This window comes from Ischnura elegans, chromosome 6 (genome assembly GCF_921293095.1).
Source record: "Ischnura elegans chromosome 6, ioIscEleg1.1, whole genome shotgun sequence".
Taxonomy (NCBI): Eukaryota; Metazoa; Arthropoda; class Insecta; order Odonata; family Coenagrionidae; genus Ischnura; species Ischnura elegans.
Window position 1 is genome coordinate 12,285,324 of NC_060251.1, and position 8,762 is coordinate 12,294,085.

General features: G+C 38.0%; 1 long non-coding RNA gene across 1 annotated transcript; it reads left to right on the forward strand.

The window, feature by feature from the left end:
- Positions 1-1,437: 1,437 nt before the first annotated feature.
- Positions 1,438-7,183, forward strand: LOC124160258. The gene is made up of 3 exons (XR_006865129.1): positions 1,438-1,521; positions 4,442-4,717; positions 6,816-7,183. It is a non-coding gene; the product is annotated as an uncharacterized LOC124160258 (long non-coding RNA).
- Positions 7,184-8,762: the final 1,579 nt, after the last annotated feature.

An 8,762-nucleotide genomic window follows, 5' to 3' on the forward strand; every position in this document is an offset into this window, starting at 1 on the left:
TATATCTGTGAACAGCCTATGAAAATCCTTAATGACAAATGTAATTACAGTCAACGCACATATTATTAGTTTTTGAGTGACATTTTCTTTAATGTTAATATATGATAGAGTTTTAACTTAAATCAGTAAATGAGGTCTATCTTCAATCATGTATATTCACTACTTCAGGGCTAACACCTGGGCCAACTCCCTGCTACATGGGCGGCCAACCACCCAAAGGTAAGGGAACCTTACTCTCTTCTCATTTTTAATTGTTGCAGCTTTTTTCTAACAAAAAGTATTCATCCCTCTCTTTTAGAGCACTACAAGACTAAGATATGTACTTTCAGCTATTATAATAAGGATTATACCACCCCAATTAAACAGTGTAACCTACTTTTTTTGCCGCCTCCCCTCCCCTCTCTCACTTGTACTGACGAAAGGGCCTCGACCAGCATAACCAAGAGCAAAGTGGAAGGGCATGCGACAAAAGAGGACATTATTTCTAAATGTCCCTGCTCATTCCTCAATATCTATTTTGGCATGCATTCTGCTGTAATCCTAACTTAGTACATTTAAAACCCTAGCAAAGATGACAACTGCAGGCAGACGGAACCCACATAGTATTATGTGTAGGGATGGTCGAATCAGATACAAATATCCGCAGATATGGCCCTTCATCGGATACATCGGATCCGAAGTCGCAGAAGACATAGGATCTAGATGCAAAATATTAAATAATAGCTTCAGTGAATTCAACTCCCAACAAGGCTTGAAAGAGTTCCGAATCTCTCTTCGACTGCAACGTCGCATGCAATTCTTGTGTTACTCATGAACCGTTTTGCTTGAAAACTCTCGCAGAGGCTACGTAGGAGAATTTCAGCCATGGAAAATAAAAAAGGAAAGATACGAATGGCACATATTGTGACTCTTCCCAAGAGATCAAACATTCATCGGGGGAATCTCAGCGTAGGTAATTTGAAAACGCATCTGGATTCGAAAATTTCCGATCAGAAAGTTCCAGCTCCGAAAATCAAGGATCCGAAAAAAATCCTGGATTGGCCCATCCCTAATTATGTGGGTTCCATAATGCTGTTTACTGTTAATATGGGGTATTAATAATCCTGCTCACGGCAGTGCCCTGCGAGGTGCCTCCAGTATACATCTATGCTTCTTGCCTGAGAGAAGGCTTTGCCGCTTTGACTGCGATGCCCCTAAGCACGTGCCTATATATGTATCCTAAGGGTTGAACAGCCCCAGGATGCAAAAAACATTCACTCAAAGTGCCTATCAATTTCCAAGGGTATATATGTCTTATCATCATTAAAAAGGCCAATATGACATGCATTTTATCATTCTACTTGAAGAAATAACCAGGAGCAATAGCATGTGTTATAAGTAGAGCAGTTCATCTTAAGCTGACTCATGATGAATATCATTTAAATTGTTTTTTTTTTCAGCCATAACACCTGCGGCCACTCATCCCGCTGCGACATTAGGGGAATGACACCTGCCCCAGGCCTGCAGCACATCATCAAAACGGTATGAGATTTGTTCGTATTGTCATTTTTCCACATACACATATAGGTATATATTCCATATTCCAAAATCCCAAAAACTATACACTGGCTCAGGGACTATAATTTGGAACTCACTCCAGATTAACTTAAGCCTTTGCATCAGCACTCAACGTGTTCAAGCACAGGCATTCGAATATGTATTCAAAGACTAACTAATCCAGGACTATGTGGATGGAATCAAAGAATTACACAGTCTAAGGTATATTTTCATCACTGATGGACCCATTCAGTTTTTCAATCTCAGTCCTAACAGTTCCTTCCTCACAATGAGAACTTTTATGTTGAATGGGCATACCCAGTGGAGGGCAAGGAGGCAACTGCCCCCCTCCCCACCCCAGAAGCGAAAATTTAGTTTAAAAAAAAGTTATGAACAAATTTTCCTTTTGAAGAAAAATAATATTAGCTGGAGTCATGAAAATAAAATAAACATCATTATTCTTTCTAACAAATAAGTATAAAAACTAATCAATTGCTGTCATAATTTCCTTAAAACTTTGGCTTCATTAGCCTTTTCTCTTCACAAAAGTTACAACTTGAATAACCAAAGCTAGTCCCCCCCCCCCCCCCCCCACCTAGATTTGATTCTGGGTACAAGCATGGAAAGTTGTAATAATTTGGTACCAAAGTAATTACGAAAGGAATACAATAAGGAACATTTACATCTGGAAGAAAGTTTTGTGTCAAATAGTTCAATACCCACACCAATGTTCATGGCAGATGATGTGGTATACTTTTTTTTCTCCCTGTAGCCTTGCTGTTTCCTGCTGAGAACAATTTCCTCATGTGATACGTGTATGTACCCACTACAGATGAACTTTGCCTCTGATTTCCTTCATGCATTTTACCACCTTCTGATGGAAATAGCAAGTAATTATCCATCCCCAAGAAGGAAATGGAGTGGTTATTGATTTTTTCATATTTTTTAATTCCATCGTGCGCATGATCATATCAAATTTCCAAAATATTATGACACCGGTGGTAAAAGTGCCATGCCAAAAATGTTTACCCTTCTGCAGGGACCTATCGCCTACCCTCTGGGAATCTACCTGTGTCACATGCCGCAATAGCACTGAGCACACGGCAGGGAAAGAAAAGAATGAAATGAAACTCCCTTTCTCAGCTCAGCTCACATGTTTTACTGAAAATCTTCTCTGCTACCAGCGTTTGAGATAGCCAATATATGTAAAGCCATCTAATAGTCATTGCTTATTTTGGGGTAATCTGCTGATGACATCTTAGTCATTGATAGTTAAATACGGATAACATCCTTACGGAATTATGTATTTCGTTCAAAAGAATTAACAAGTAAATAGAAGAAATAGCAAAAGAGGAATAACCTCTTGAAATTTGATGTATCTTTCCAGACACTGGATCACGTCTATCGTGGAAAACTGAAGTTCAAAAGTCAATACTTAATTGTCCATTTGAAAATTTGGTTGATAAGGTAATCTTGACCGGACCAATTAATTTCCCTAATTTTATGATTCTTGATGTATAATGAATTTCAATAATACATTACGCATGTTATCCTTTTTTCTCATTGCATGTGCAAGGCACGTAGCCAGGTAATATATTATCAAAATGACCTACTGAATCTAAATATGACATCTGTTTCCTATCATCAACCACCATTTTTGGGGGAAGTCCTTCCTCCAACTTTCATCATTTTGCTATCATTTGGTGGAATGAAAAGGATTCTTTAGCATTTATATTTCTTATTAGGGTTTTGAGAGGTACAAAGTTCTAAAACATGATCATTTATGCTAAGGAGATAGAATTGGGGGGGATTAGTAAACAGTCTCCATTTTTCAGGGTCACATGGCATCATTAGTTCTATCAACATCTAGTTCTATGCATTTAATTACAGTAAAAAACCAAGCCTTCATCTTCTGTAAAAATTTCAGTGTTGACTGTCATGTACTTGTAGGAAAAAATTTTTATGCCCTTTACAAAGAGATTGGCACCCATTCACATGTAACTTTGTGCCATATGTTACAGCAGTTTGACCAAATACCAAATGTTGGTCAAACTACTGTAACAAGTGGTGCAGCAAACACTTGGAGCCCAATCCTAGAGCTCACGGCCAACTTGGCAGCCAGAGTAAAATTTATAAGCAGTTTGAAGAATTAAACGCTTAATTTGCAAGTCATTTCACCAAAAATGCATAACAAAAAATAACAACAATGAATCTTCACAAACTTCAGACCATCTCGGTGGGAGTGGGTTAAAGTCCTCGCCTGCCAAACCAAAGGTCGTGGGTTTGAGTCCTGCCCGGGTAGGTTGCCCCTACCCTGGGCATGGTTGCATGTGAAAGTCATCGTTTCATGTTACGAATTTCCCCCGTTGTGAAAGGCCTAAAATGAGCTGTTTTTTGGACGATGTAAACAAATAAAATAAATTAATATAACAACCTTTGTCATATTGTTTTGAGAAACTTTATATGCAAAAAATCTTAGGCTCAAAAATAGTAATTCATCAAAACTTGAGGAAGTAGAACAATTTTACTATCGGGCAAAAACTATAAAGAAATACAGATTCAGCTGTAACAATGTCAGGGAAGGAATAGAATTTGCAAATGAGAATATTATATCCTTCTTTCACTTCCGTCTCGTAGCAACCATTACAATGTTGTCTTACTTCTAAAACTCTCTCTTCTTTTTTTCTCTTAGTTTGGGGCGGGATCTATTTTATTTTTCTTGTTACTTCCATTTTTTAATAAGCTTCATACTCAATTTCAGGTCCCATATATTCTGTTTGATAGAAGTACCTATTGTTGTAAATCATCCATTCAAAATTGTTTGTATTTGTTTTTTTTACATTCAATCTGTTTTTTTTGCATTGAAAGCAATGGTATATTATTTCTCCATTACATTTTCTCTTAGATTGGTAGACATCCGAAGGAATGATCCATTTTCTCCATTGATAATGGATCATACGCCTGTGAACCAGTTGGATGTATTCCTGCCTGAATCAATGAAGATTGCCTCTACTTGCAATAATTTACATCCAACGAGAATGATTTTTGTGAATGACATTGCCGCTTTTTTCTTCTGAAGGTCAAGGTGAAGATGATGAGTTGCAAGTAGCCTCCATCCCAGGCTCCCGTCTGGCACAGAAAAATATTGTTCATGGTGGTTTATCAACCGTTGATCTCAGAGGTATTAATACCTACGTTTCATATTATTCAACCTGTGCCATCTCTAGTACTGTACGTTATTTTTATTAGAGTAGTATGTTCATGATTTCTTCAATATTCAAGCACATCATTTTTTACTTTCATTCAGGGGTGTACTTAACGATATTGAATCGAACCATTGCCACCTCTTAATATGAAATAATTTGTTCAGCTACCATTAATTTATGAATGATCACTGCCTTTTAAGCAACAATTACCTGAACAAAATATTTTGCAAAAACATATACTTTATCTCTAGTACCAAATAGGGTAGTTTCCGATTTTTATTTTATTGCCCAAATGGAAAGATTATTACTCCTGGAGTACGAATTTCACACTTTTAGATTTTTAAATGACGATATCTATTTTTCGAGATAAAATGAAGAGTGAAAATTTTCAAGTGCGCGAAAATGCGACAGCTAAGCAGGAATGATAGGAAAAAGTCCGTGTGACGTATTTCTGGTTCCCCTGCTGCCTTGTTTAGTGACCTTGGGGTGAGGCTTGAGCGCTGATACGACGCAGGCTGCTAGCAGGTAGCCGAGTACCCTGCTAGCTGGTAGCACTTGGCTTAAATAAGGATTATTATTCCCCTATCAAACGACAGAAATTTTCCGAACTTAGGTATTTTTAATGTGTGATTATTAAGAGATGTTTCCCTGAGCTCTGTGCCTCATCCATGCATTAATAATCTCAGACGATGTAAAACTCCTATCTACTCGTATAGAAACTAGGTCCCTGTGACGTCACGTGGAACAGAATCGCATTGGCACCAATCTGGCCTTTTCCAAATGAGGATAAAATTGACCGTTTCCATTGGTCTGAATTGGGATTTCTAAAACCAAATAATTTGTACATTATGAATACACTAATGGTGGGCAAGGAATCACAATCGATGCATTTCGTTTTCTTTGATGAAGGAAACTACCCTATTGACGCAAATAAAAATTTAATTATTGTAAACAGATATAATAGGTACTTATCACGCCTTTCAATGATACTTTAGGTCATCATAATAATTTACACTGCTGTTCTTCCCTGTCGCCTGTTCATTTCCTTGCAGTACATCAGACTAAACATGTATATGTTGTGTAATGAGACACATAATTTCTTGCTGTGTTGAAAGAGTTGAATACAAAATTATTTTTCTATTTAAAGAGCTACAAGCTAGATATACTAGCTATAGCAAAATTACTACTTACATGATACTGCTACTGGGACTTGATTCCTGGTAACAGGTTTCATGGAACAGGTAATTCATTGGTTCACCATTTCCTCCTGAAAAACTTTAATACATATGAGTCACGGTTTTTGGGCATTCCTCCGCGTTGTGTTGTTCAAGACAGTTTATCCAGTCATCTAGCTGTCGTCTTCAGATCGGAATTAGTGATGCGTAAATTTCGCCGTCTTATATAGGAAATTTAGGGATATTAGGTCGGTTCTGATTGGTTGGATCTCAGGTGGGCTCTGATTGGTCATTGATGTAGAAGACCCTTTTCCATGTGTTGGCTAATGTGTAGCCGTCTTCTCTGTTGCAGTTATCAGGATGCTTAGTTATCTTTATAGCTTCTGGGATTAACCTAGGTAACAGCTTTCATTACACAGGATTTAAGCTCATCGAAATCCACAGTGTGGCAGGGTTCTGACCACACGTGCTCCGAGACGGCGCGGCGGAACTGCTTGTTCTCCGTGGCGTGTTCATGTTCCCTTTCTACTGGTTTAGATAGATTGGCACCTCTGACCCGAAGGCGCCAGCAGGATGGCTGGAGAAACTGTTGTCCCCTATGTAAAACCCATCATGGAGGAACGTCTGAAAGCTGAGACTGATATGACGAAATGCCATGCAAACCTCACACATAAATGGAATACACGTGTCTAAAATGCACATATAGAAAAGCAAGTACAGAGTGTTCGGATAGCAATATCCTCATACATACTTGAATGAATCGATGATTGAGTGTGAAATAGTTTGTAGGTCAGTAATAACAGGTTTTATCAATTTTGGTACACCATTCCTCTATCAAGTTCTTAAGGATTCTGTCATACTAATATCCTTTTTTCATTTCTCTCTCATGTCATTTTAGATACTCTGCAGGTGTGTGCAGATTCTTATCCTCCTCACTTCTGAAGGACCACCCCCTTGCAGAATTGTTGAAGCTGTCTCCGCTCCAGTAGCAGCTGAATTGTTTTCTTCATCACTCCTTCTCTCGCTGCAATCCCAATGGAAGTAGCTGATTTGGTCACCTGGCTGTAATTTTGTCATTTTTTTGTGTTCCTGAGCAAATCCAAAATCCAATTTCCTAGTAGACTTAGGCGAAAGATTGGAATCATTGCTTCGTCCTCCTCATCGCATCACAGCGGAAGAGAATTGACTTAAATGGCCAAACATTCTATGGTTCATCATGAAAGGCTGTTTTTTGAATGCTAATTAGTTTTCTGGTCAGTAAAAAGATTCATCCAATATGCTGTATTTTTTCTTTCTCTTGCTGCTTCTTTCAACGCAATCTGAAGGAAATAAGTGAATCTGGTGGGCTGGACTCATTGATGGCTGTAATGTTGGCATATACTGACACTCGTAGTGAATCCTAATTCCCATTTGCGAGCAGTCTTAGGAGAAAGATTGGAATGGATACTGCCTCCTACTCGTCAAGTCACCGAAGAAAAGAATCAAGATGAGGTACTTAACAACAATTTTAGTTTCGAGTATTTCAGGCTGTTTTTTGGGCGACCCAACTGCCTCCAGGAATGTTGGCACCATTTTATTTGCAGATAACCTAATACTTTCATTGGTTGTCTTCTCACTATGATAACCTTGATTTGAGAATTTTCTCACACTATTGTTTGCCATGTGAGTTATTCCGAGCTTTTCTTTATTTTTAAATGTAAAAATGTATTTTATATCCAAAAAGATATCTTTTTCTCAGATAGTCTCATGTCGCCTTTGTGCCCTTATTGTGAGTTCTATGTGAAATTCATCAAATTTACTGACAAGTCTACCTAGGATTGATATGTGTTTGCTTTTTATCCTGAAGAAAATTATTAGCTTGAGTACCAACATTTTTCTTATAAAATATGTTGCGCTAATGCCTACATTAGTTTGTGAATAAGAATATGTTTCAAATTAGTCATTTGTTATTTCCCCTAATGGGAACATGATACCAATCTATGTACGTTTGTACGTACATAGACGGCTATGTACATTTGGTAACGTTATGGTCATTTTTTATTACCTATATTTATATGCTGTTATATTTTCATACAATCCTAAGGCTTACCGGATGAGGGAAAGTGATATCCAGAGGTATAGTGAATGTTTCTTCAGTCACAAATATAGAAGGGAGTAAGATGGCCAGCATTCGAGACAAAGCTAATGTCTGCATTCCTTCTTCATAGCGTCTAGTCTTCACTTATATCTCGACGAAAACATAAATCCCATTACTTCGACTCTACCGATACTAATGCCGTCTATCTGTACTTCATCAAGAGGTTTGGGAAAATAACTCAGACTCCTTAATCCAGAGAAATCTCCGTGTACTGATCTAATTACAATCTGAGTATTTAAGGAATCAGCATGAGAGATGGCAGATGAGGAATCAGCCTTACTTGAGGATTCTCTTTGAAAAAGTATTACATAACACATTGTTCCTAAAGATCGGAAAACAGCGAACGTCACACCTATATTTCTAGGTGGAGATAGGCAAAAGCCTAGTGATTGCAGGCCTACATCAGTCATTTTGATTTTCTGCAAAATATTATTTCCAGCTCGATCTATATAATGGGCCATTTAGGTAGCCAAAGTTTGTTGACGAAAGATCAGGTCGGATTAAGAAAAGAGAGGTCTTGTGAAACCTAGGAAACTATTTTTTCGTAATTTGTGCCATGAAGAAAGAGTATGGAAAGCGGGACCGAGATGAACCTGACGCTGGCACTTGAAATTGAATGGAACCAAGGGGACCATGGCTTATCGTCCCATTCAACGGAAGCAGGATTGGGCTGAAATTGATCTTTATAATCCAAGCAAGCAGGAATCG